The sequence below is a fragment of the Mesocricetus auratus genome, unplaced genomic scaffold (genome assembly GCF_017639785.1).
Source record: "Mesocricetus auratus isolate SY011 unplaced genomic scaffold, BCM_Maur_2.0 Super-Scaffold_6730, whole genome shotgun sequence".
NCBI lineage: Eukaryota > Metazoa > Chordata > Mammalia > Rodentia > Cricetidae > Mesocricetus > Mesocricetus auratus.
The window spans coordinates 78,275,564-78,285,568 of record NW_024429184.1 but is presented as its reverse complement, the minus strand read 5'-3'; the positions used below and the strand labels follow the sequence as shown (position 1 = coordinate 78,285,568).

At 45.2% G+C, this 10,005-nt stretch overlaps 1 non-coding gene across 1 annotated transcript; it reads right to left on the bottom strand.

Annotated features, from left to right (window-relative positions):
* Nucleotides 1–7,362: 7,362 nt before the first annotated feature.
* Nucleotides 7,363–7,466, bottom strand: LOC121139038. Its single transcript, XR_005875896.1, has one exon. It is a non-coding gene; the product is annotated as a U6 spliceosomal RNA (small nuclear RNA).
* Nucleotides 7,467–10,005: the final 2,539 nt, after the last annotated feature.

Below are 10,005 nucleotides of genomic sequence, written 5' to 3'. Positions count from 1 at the left end.
CTTCTTTCCAGGTAGAGAGAGCTCCTTGAGGGGAGCCCCCATTTCTGCCTTCATCCAGACCCCTGTGTGGAATGACCGGTTGGTGGTCCTTAGTAAACAGACTCAGGTGATTAACACTGAAGAACAACCCGGCAGGCAGCGCTAAGGCCCCGTCTTTTTCATGGTGCAAAGGCAAAGGAGGAAATGAGATGTGTAGAGCAGACTAGATAGTTCCTAGGTGGCAGACAATGACAGCCTGTCTCATTACTCTCCGCTCCCACCTCCCCAGCCTTGCCTAGCACAGGCCTAAGATCCCAAGACTGATGATCAGCAGTTCAGCCAGTTCCAGAGCTGGGCCTTCTGACTTCTCGCCCAGCTCTCTGGAAACAGAGAGAGTGGGTAGAGCAAGGTGGAATCAGCTGGGCCTCTGTCTCACCCCTTGCTCTGTCTGTCTTTCAACTTTTCTACCCATTGCACTTGGCAGAGCTAAGACCAGACAGTGGTCTTTGCAGAGTGGGCCTCGGATGGATAGTTTCAATGGGTCTGGATATAAATCCTCTGGGTCCTTAAACCCAACTACAAAATCTGTTGTCTAATAGAAAATGTACTTTCCCTGTCTTAACCATAATGCTGTCTGTCACAGTACATCTCTAATAGCAGGTCATCTTGTCAACTGTGCACTATAAACATTTGAGCCATGCCTGGGGTGCTCAGAAGACTGGGTAAAAAGGGGGTGTTAGTTGTTGCTCCCTTATAATCCCCTTGGGGCAGTACTACTCCAGTGCTGGCTGTGGGGCCTGACTTGCATGTTCTAAGCTGCTAGCAGCATCCCTGCTCTCTGTTCACTAGATACCAGTAAGAACAGCCGCCCCCACACACACACACAAATGAAAATGCCTCAAACATTGTAACCTGTACTCAGTGTGATACAATGGCCCCTGGTTAAGAAGCTCTGTCTTTGAAGGACATTCTTTCTTCCATGGCTCCTTTTAGATACGTTTTCCCTAAACCTGGGTGACTACAAGCACCACAAGCAAATACAGAAATCTACATCTCCAAAACTCCTGGGGCCAACACCTACTGCCTGCTTCCTCTGGGCATCTCTCCAGCATGTCAAAATCAGGGTGAACTCTGGCAATTATCAACTCTCCTATAACTCAGGTCATTGCCAAGAAGAAAGAGCTCAGTGACCCCCATCATTTCAGAAGCACACCTTGATTGAATGCAGTTATAGGATTTTAAAACTTGTCTTCATTTTTGGACAGGGTCACTGTAGCCTAGCCTGGCCTCATGTTTTTGGTCCCTTCTGCCTCAGCCTTCTGAGTGCTGGGATTACAGGCCTGGGTTACCATGTCTGGATGTGCTTTTGTTTTTTAAATGTGCGCTCCTTACCTTTAAATGTGAAGGTATTTTTGGGGAGTAACAGCATGGTGCCCACAGCGAGCATTTCTGTGGGGCATTCCCAAGGCAACTGCTCTCCCTAGCAGTTTCTCTCCCGCTGCCACTCACCTCCATGCCTTGTCCACATTTTATGCCTGAATAGCACCTACCTGCCCACACCTTCCAGTCTCTGCTAGGCATCGTTCTTACCCATTCTCCAAACTTCGCTGATAAAGGTCTCATCCTTTCACAAGAACTGCCTTCATCCATGCATTCCATTCAGCCTGCTGGTTTAGTAGGCTTCTTTTTTGTTGCCTCATCATCTCGCATTGTGTAGTGACCTTAACATTTGGCTGGTTTTTGTAACGGTTTGTTACACCAGAGAGAGCCAGCTACTTGAGGATGAAGACTGGCCCCAGGGTCTGGCCCAATGCCTAACACTAGCAAATACTTAAGTCTTGGCTGATCCAGTGAAGTATGCACAGCCCAGCGATTGCAAGTCAGCAGTCTGGGGCTATTTCCGACCTGCAACTTTTTCTGGGCCCCACAACTCCAAGCTGGGCCAGGCCAAAGAGCACTGATCCAGGTGATATGGTTGGCAAGATTCAGGGCATAGATTTGGTCTTTTGGTTAGCTATTTAGCAAGCCAGAAATGTATGAGGAAATTATCAGACCGAGGATGCAGTTGCCACCATTCCTTGGGTACACTCTGTCCCTTATGGGAGTGGCTCCCTTCAGTCTCAGTAGCCTGCATGATGTGAAGGTCAGAGGACCAGGCCTCCCAGGCTCACGGCTCACGGTGGAGAGACAGAGGGGAGGGAAGTGGGAATGGTGACCCCATTAGTGATGGGTGTGGCTGCCTTTACTTCTCCTGTTCCACCACATCTGCTCCAGCTCTGTACCCAGCAACCTGACTATGGCCACATGTGAACACTTCTAAGTCAGAAACTTGCACTTCAAAAGGAAAAAGGAAAAAGGAAAGGGAAGAAGGGAAGGGAAGGAAAGAGAAGGGAAGGGAAGGGAAGGGAAGGGAAGGGAAGGGAAGGGAAGGGAAGGGAAGGGAAGGGAAGGGAAGGGAAGGGAAGGGAAGGGAAGGGAAGGAAGATTTAAAACTCCTTTTAGGAAACATAAACTCTTTTCATTTACCTTTTTTTTATTGTTTTTTTTTTTCAAGACAGGGTTTCTCTGTGTAGGCCTGGCTGTCCTGGTATCTTTGTAGACCAGGTTGGCCTCTAGCTCAAGAGATCCGCCTGCCTCTGCCTCCCAAGTGCTGGGATTAAAGGTGTGTTCCACCTCGCCCACTTTCATTTATCTTCTTTATTAATTTTTGAGGCAGGGTCTCACAATTGCAACCCTGAAACCTGCTACATATACCAGGCTAACCTCCAACTCGTAGTGATCCTCCTGCCTCTGCCTTCACCCTCATCACCAGTTCCTTACTGTGTAACGGTGACAGGTTTTCACACATCAACAGACTGAGTTCCCAAGAGCCTGTGGCAGCCACACCCCCAGTATTGCTGGTTCCAGCTAGTTAGTGTCTGAGCTGATCCTCAGTAGATTTTGAAAGTTTCACTGCTAAGGGGAAGGTTCGCATTTTCCAGTGCAGGAGCAACTGTGCTCTGGCAAGGGGCCAGAAGGCTAATCAACAGAGCTTGGGGAATGTCAACACCACCTGAAGCTAAGACCCGACACATTCTTGCTCTGAATCCCTGAGCCACACCACAATCTCTATGCTGTGACACCGAATGAAAGACCACAACCAAGAAGCAGAGTGAGAACCTTGACAATAGATCTTAGAACAGAAAAAGACATCTAGAGTGAACTGTCATGATCCAACCCAATGCCCTAAAAATGCAGTCACAGCCAGACTGGCAGGATGCCATCTGTGGGACATGGGCTCCTTGGAGTGGTGGCAAAATCTTTTGTGTGACACGAGAATGGTACTTGGCAACCCCAAGAACTCACTGCACCCTGTCCCACCTTCCTTACAAAGCCTGCCTAGAACCTCTCAGGGAAGCCATAAGCATTCCCACCTAGTAGGAAAAAGGGTTTTAGGAATAATGGTCACCTGTAGTTCAAACAATGAGAAACTGTATTTCTCAAAGGAATAGGAGCTCTTCTGTAAGAGGTGCAGGTTCTTCTCAAGTCTCTAAGTCAGGACAGTCTGTAATTGGGGAAGAAGTCAATCATATTTGCCTCCAATTGTGGCCATTTTTGTCTTCTGAGTCCCCTGTATACAGCTAGTAACTTCCCACTATGTTTTGTGCCCCCACTATTTAAAGTTGTCTTTTTTTTTTTTTTTTTTTTTGGTTTTTTTCAAGACAGGGTTTCTCTGTATTATTTTGGAGGCTGTCCTGGAACTCACTCTGGCTGGCCTCGAACTCACAGAGATCCGCCTGACTCTGCCTCCCGAGTGCTGGGATTGAAGGCGTGTGCCACCAATGCCCGGCTTAAAGTTGTCTTAAGAGAAGTGTGGGGCATTTAGTGATAGTAACCGCTCAAAACATGCTACCCTTAATTCTAAAGGTAGTTGGTATATTTCTAAAAGAGTTATATACTATAAATCATTGCTTTAAGATGTTTTATTTTTGAGTGTTTTCATATATGCATACATACATAGAGAGACAGATTCACCATGTGCATGCAGTGCCCTCAGAGGCCAGGAGAGGGCACCAGATCCACAGGAACTGCAGTTACAGACAGTTGTGAGCCACCGTGTGTGCGCTACAAACTGAACCCAAGACCTTTGCAAGAGCAGCAAGTGCTCTTAACAGAGCCATTGCTCTAGCCTCAGAAATTAACATTCTAAGGCAGGTAATTCAGTGGGGTTTGATATATTCACATGGGTGTGACCATCACCTCCACCTAATTTTTGTAATGATCTTGTTCTTAATTTTAAAACAAGGTGTGTTTATACGCCTTTGTGCACATGCACGTGTGAATGCAGTGTCCACAGATGCCAGTGGATTCTTTGGAGCTGGAGTTGTAGGCAGTTTGCAAGCTGGGAACATGGTGCAATATGGGTGCTAGGAACCAAACTTAGGTTTCCTGCAAGAGCGGTACATGCTCTTAACTGCTGAGCCATCTCTCCAGCCCCACCACTACGTAATCCTACAGGATTTTCATCATCTCAAAGACAGCCCTTATACATTAGCACTGAGCCCCTATGTCTTAGTTTGGGTTTCTATTGCTGTGAAGAGACACCATGACCATGGCAACTCGTATAAAGGGAAACGTTTAATTGGGGTGGCTCACTTACAGTTTCAGAGGGTCAGTCCATTATCGTCATGACAGGCAGACATGGTGCTGGAGCTGAGAGTGCTACATCTTGCAGACAACAGGAAGTTGACTGTCACACTGAAGGAAACTTGAGCAAAAGAAACCTAAAAGCAGAGGCCACACCTCCTAACAGTGCCACTCCCTTTGGGGGACATTTTATTTCAAACCACATCACTTGGCTTCTGTGAATAGTGAAGCAAAAAATAGAGATGTACAAGTATCTCTCTAGTGTGCTTAGGCACATTTGGGTTCACATCCAGGAGTATAGTTGGATAACACAGTAATTATAGCAAATAAACCCTTTCCCATGCCTTGGCCATGGTGTTTTATCACAGCAACAGCCAGCAAACTAAGGCAGCAGGCTAGTGGGAACAAATAAGAGGAAAAACCCAAGATTTTTACATAGGAAACTTGAATCCCATTATTGTTTTCATCTCATTTGTCAATTATTGACTTTAGTACTCCTCAGAAAGTCCTCTAAAGCATCTATCTCCTGCAGTGCTACTTGGAAGTTGTGAATAAGTCAACCGTTTTCTTAAAATGTCTAAATTTCTTCATCAAATTTAAAAGATAAAATAATTTTGCTGCATACAACAATCATTGTTGAAAGAAGAAAAGACTGCCTTGGATCTTAGTATTTGTAGACCTTTGAACATTTGGAATTCTAAGGCAACGAAGGCTTTTTGAAGTTGATTTGGTGTTATAACATTGTTGTGTGCATACAGGAACCATGGGCAGAGTGTTACGATGTAGTATGGTTTTCCAAGTTTGTGGAAAGTAGCAGTAGAGCCAATTTGGAGGAAGTAGGCTGCTGGAGTAGGGACCTGGGCATCACTTCCTATTTAAGGCTGTTTCCTGATCCATGTGTTCCCCAAACTGGACAATACCCTCAAACCACTGGCCAAAATAAATCAATCCCTGTAAAAAACAAAACTCCATGCTTTCATAGCTCTAACAGTTTGTGTTAAGAAGCCTGACAATATTCTGTTACATGCCTACATGTATCAGTGTTTTATTACTTGGATCCTTTTTATTTTAACCTTTTTATTTAAATTAGAAACAAGCTTGCTTCACATGTCAATCCCAGCTCCTCACTTCCCTCTTCCCATCCCCACCCACCCAATCCCCACTCCTCTCCGGGGGGGGGGGAGAGATCTCCAAAATCAGTCATACAATCTAGGGCAGGGCCTAGGCCCTCCCCGATGTGTCCAAGCTGAGAGAGCATTCCTCCATGTGGTATGGGCTCCCAAAGTCCATTTGGATGCCAGGGATAAATACTGATCTACTGCCCAAGCCCCAAAGAACACCAAGACCTCCTCACTGACACCCACGTTCAGGGGGTCTGGATCAGTCCTATGCTGGCCTCTCAGCCATCAGTAGGGGGTCCAAGAGCTCCCCATTATTCAGGTCAGCTGTTTCTGTGGGTTTCACCAGCCCAGTCTTGACCCCTTTGCTCATCGCTAAATGTGCCACGGCTAGCTTCTTCTCCAGCCACACCTATTTAGGATTTGAAATGACTCTCCTCTTTTGTTTAAATTTGAAGTTTTCTGCTATAATTTCATGAATGGATTTCTGTGCTTTAGCTTTCTTTTCTCAGTTCCTTTGGTCTTTCTCAACAGCTTAGGTCTGGTGTCTTTGTCATGTCCCTCAGTTCCTGGAAGCTCCAATCACACTTGTCCTAGTCTCCTTTCTTGTTGCTGTGACAAATACCATGACCAACAACAACCGGGAAGGAGAAAGTTTATTTGACTTACACTTTCAGGTCACAGTCTGTCTTTGATGGGGGTGAGGGAAGGAACCAAAGCTGAAACCAAGCATGGAAGGATGCTGTTTAATGGCCCATTCTAAGGCTTATCACTTTTTTAAATCTGAGATTATAATGACATCACTTCCCCCTTACCTTTCCTCCCTCTAACCCCTTCCATGCACACCCCCACCAAAAAAATCCATGGCCTCTTTTTCTTTGTTGTTGTTGCTGGTGTCTGTGTTGCTAATTATGTAAGTACAACTTGCTCAGCCTGTACACTGTTACTGGATAACTAATCTGTATGATCTTCCCTGGGGAAGACTGCTTCTCCCACTCTTGGCGTTCGCCGGTGGTCTGTGGTTCTGGGACAGTGCCCGTTCTTACATAGGAGTTATGCTCTTTCTGCAGCCACATTGCTTTGCTGGTTCCCGTTTCTTATGTTTCTGTGTATCAATGTGCACATCCACTGGTCTGGATACTTCCTCGTTTTCTTTCAGTATCTTCTCAGTGAGCAACACATTCTCAAGAGTTCATTCCCCAGTGCCACTTAAAATGACTCAAAGTCCACTCCTACACTTCAATTGACTATAGGGCAGAAACTGCAAACATGAGGGAGAATATACTATCAAGTTAAAAAGTACTTTGGGTAAATACAGAAATAGAAAATGAATGAAATTAAGGAAGGGAGTGGATGGAGGTGGAAAACAGAGAAGGATGCTTAACTAAAAGGAAGAAAGGCCAGGCACGGTTACACAGGTCCTGAATCACAACACTCAGGAGGCACAGGCAAGCTGATCTATGTAAATTCAGGGTTACCCTGGCCTACACAGAAAGTTACATGCCAGTCAGGGCTACATTAACATAGTGAGATCCTGTCTCAAAAGAAAGAAAAAAAGGGGGAGGGGGGAATGCTGTGAAGAGAAAGGGTTAGGGTTAATAGCAAGAGAACATTACCAATAAGGAGAAAATTCATAACCAAAAAAAGAATCTTTTAAATGTAAAGGAAATTAAAGCCTTGTGCAGGGGCCATGCTACGCTTCTCTGTATCATTCCAATATCGGTGTATGTGCTGCCAAAACGAGTCTGCCGTGGTGTTAGTGACTGCGGACTCACAGCTGAGAAAGAGGCACAGAAGGCTTCTATGACAATCTATACTCATACCTCCCACCCCCACCAATTTAACAGCCTGACAGAAAGGCATCGAAGAGAACTCCTAAACACTGTGATAATGATGCTGAAATGCAGCTCTTTACAATTGATGGCCTCTGGCAGGGGTGCAGGTGGGGAAGGACTCAGTTTTCTTTAGGGTCTGGCCACTAGAAGTTTGACCATGCTGCGCTGAATATACAGGCAACACAAACTGAACCCCCCTCTGCTCCTTTTTGGGGGTGAGGAGGCAAACACAAACACACACATAAACACAATTAAAGATAAATCTTTTTAAAAAAGAAACAAAGGGAAACACCAAGCAAAGAGGTTTTTCTTTTTTTGTTTTTTGTTTTGCTGTGTTTTTCGAGACAGAGTCTTTCTGTGTGTAGCCCTGGCTGTCCTGAAACTCTCTCTGTAGACCAGGCTGGCCTTGAACTCACAGAGATCCGCCTGTGCTGAGAATAAAGGCATGTGCACCCCAAGAGCTTTTTTCTTAAGCAGTCCTATATAAAGTCATATATGGAACAAAGTTGTTCTAAAAGAGTCTGTATGTGTAAGTCTGAGTCTGCCGTCCCCCTTCTGCTCAGTTTTCAATCTGTAACATTTATCATTCCATGTGGAAATTTAGAAACAAGCATTCTTGTAAAAATTTTGAAAACAGAGTTCACAGAGAGTCAAGGTTATATGGGTGTTAGTTATCCAGTACCTTCTGAAAACTTCATCAAGAACACTGGAGTCCTTTGCATAGCTTTTTTGAGGGAGCATCTTAGATCAGGAAAGCCTACAGCCCTGATGAATCCTATCCCCAAACAGCTTTGCAAGAGACAAGAACTCTAAGACATTTTCCATTCAGAGTTACAAAGCCTGTGTTCAGAAACATAAAGCACTCCCTAAATTAAAAACAAACAGCAGGCGGTAGTGGTGCGCGCCTTTAGTCCCAGCACTCAGGAGGCAGAGGCAGGCAGATCTCTGTGAGTGAATTTTAGGACAGCCAGGGCTACAGAGTAAAACCCTGTCTTCAAACAACAAACAAAAACCTGCAAGTCCCTTTAGCACGCTCAGATTTCTGAGGTTACCACTGTCTTTTGGAGCTCACTCACCCATCCACTGACCTGACAACCTTGCCACAGGGTAACGATTCACCCTAAAGTCAAACGTGCTTTAGAATTCACTATAAAGATTCAACAGTGTACCTCACTTCACCTTCTCACTCTTGAAACTAAAAGGTCTAACTCCTTCAAGTTGTCAATTATCAAAGCACGGAGAGTGGAGGGTCCCCAGGGAGCCTCTTTCAGCAAAGAGTAAGAAGTCACACAGAACTAAGAGCTACGGTGTGACCAGAAGCCTTTGAAATCTAGATCTCACCAGCTGTTGAGCCACATCTCTTTGCAGAGTTGACTTGGTCACTGGCACTCGTGCCCATCCTTCATTCACCCCCTCAAATGCAACACCGAGGACCAGCAAAAAAGAAATCATGAATCCCAACTAGATTCGTTGGTTCCAGGCAGAGTCCCTGAGCCAAAGTTCCACCATAGCCCAGAAACTTCCCTAATTCTTTGGATTGATGCTTCTGAAAATGGAGTTTGACCCTGGTACCCACAAGAGAGAAGTGACTTCTGTAAGTTGCCCTCTGATCTCTACACATGAATATACACAGGCGCATGTGGGCAACAAGAGAATAAACGTTTTAAAATTCAGATGTATTTATTTTATGTATAAGAATGTTTTGTCTGTGCCTCAGAGGTAAGAAGAGGATATCACGTGCCCTAGAACTGGAATTACAGTCAATTATAAACTACCATGTGGGGGCTAGGAATTTAACCTGGGTCCTTTGCAAGAGCAGCCAGCAGCAGCACTCTTAACTGATGAACCATCTCTCTAGCCCCCATGCTTCAAAATTTAAATGATGATGATGATAGGAGCGGAGTATGATGGCACAGGCCTTTATTTCCAGCACTTGAGAGGAAGAAGCAGGCAGATCACTGTGAGCTGCCCACACAGTGAGCTCCAGGCCATCCAGAGCTACGCAGTAAAACCCTTTCTTAAGAGGCAGAGAAAAAGGAGCCAGAAGAGAATCATACTTACCAATGATCTGAAGACTACTGCTTCCAGAACAGTAACGTAGCTAAAACAAAACTAACAAGGGGTGTGTGTGTGTGTGTGTCTGGCTGTCTGATTGCTCTGTAATTTTTTTTTTAGATTGAAGTTACAATGAGGTGCTGTCTACAGTTAAAAAAAGATTAAGATAGTAGTTCTGGGGATGGAAAAAGAGCTCAGCAGTTAAGAGTGCTGGCTGTTCTTCCAGAGGTCCTGGTTGAATTCTCAGCAACCACATGGTGGCTCACAACCACCTATAATGGGATCTGATACCCTCTTCTGTAATGCAGGCATCCATGCAAACAGAGTACTTGTACATAAAAATAAATAAGTAACTATTAAGGGGGGGGGGCGGGAAAGATAGCAGTTCTCAC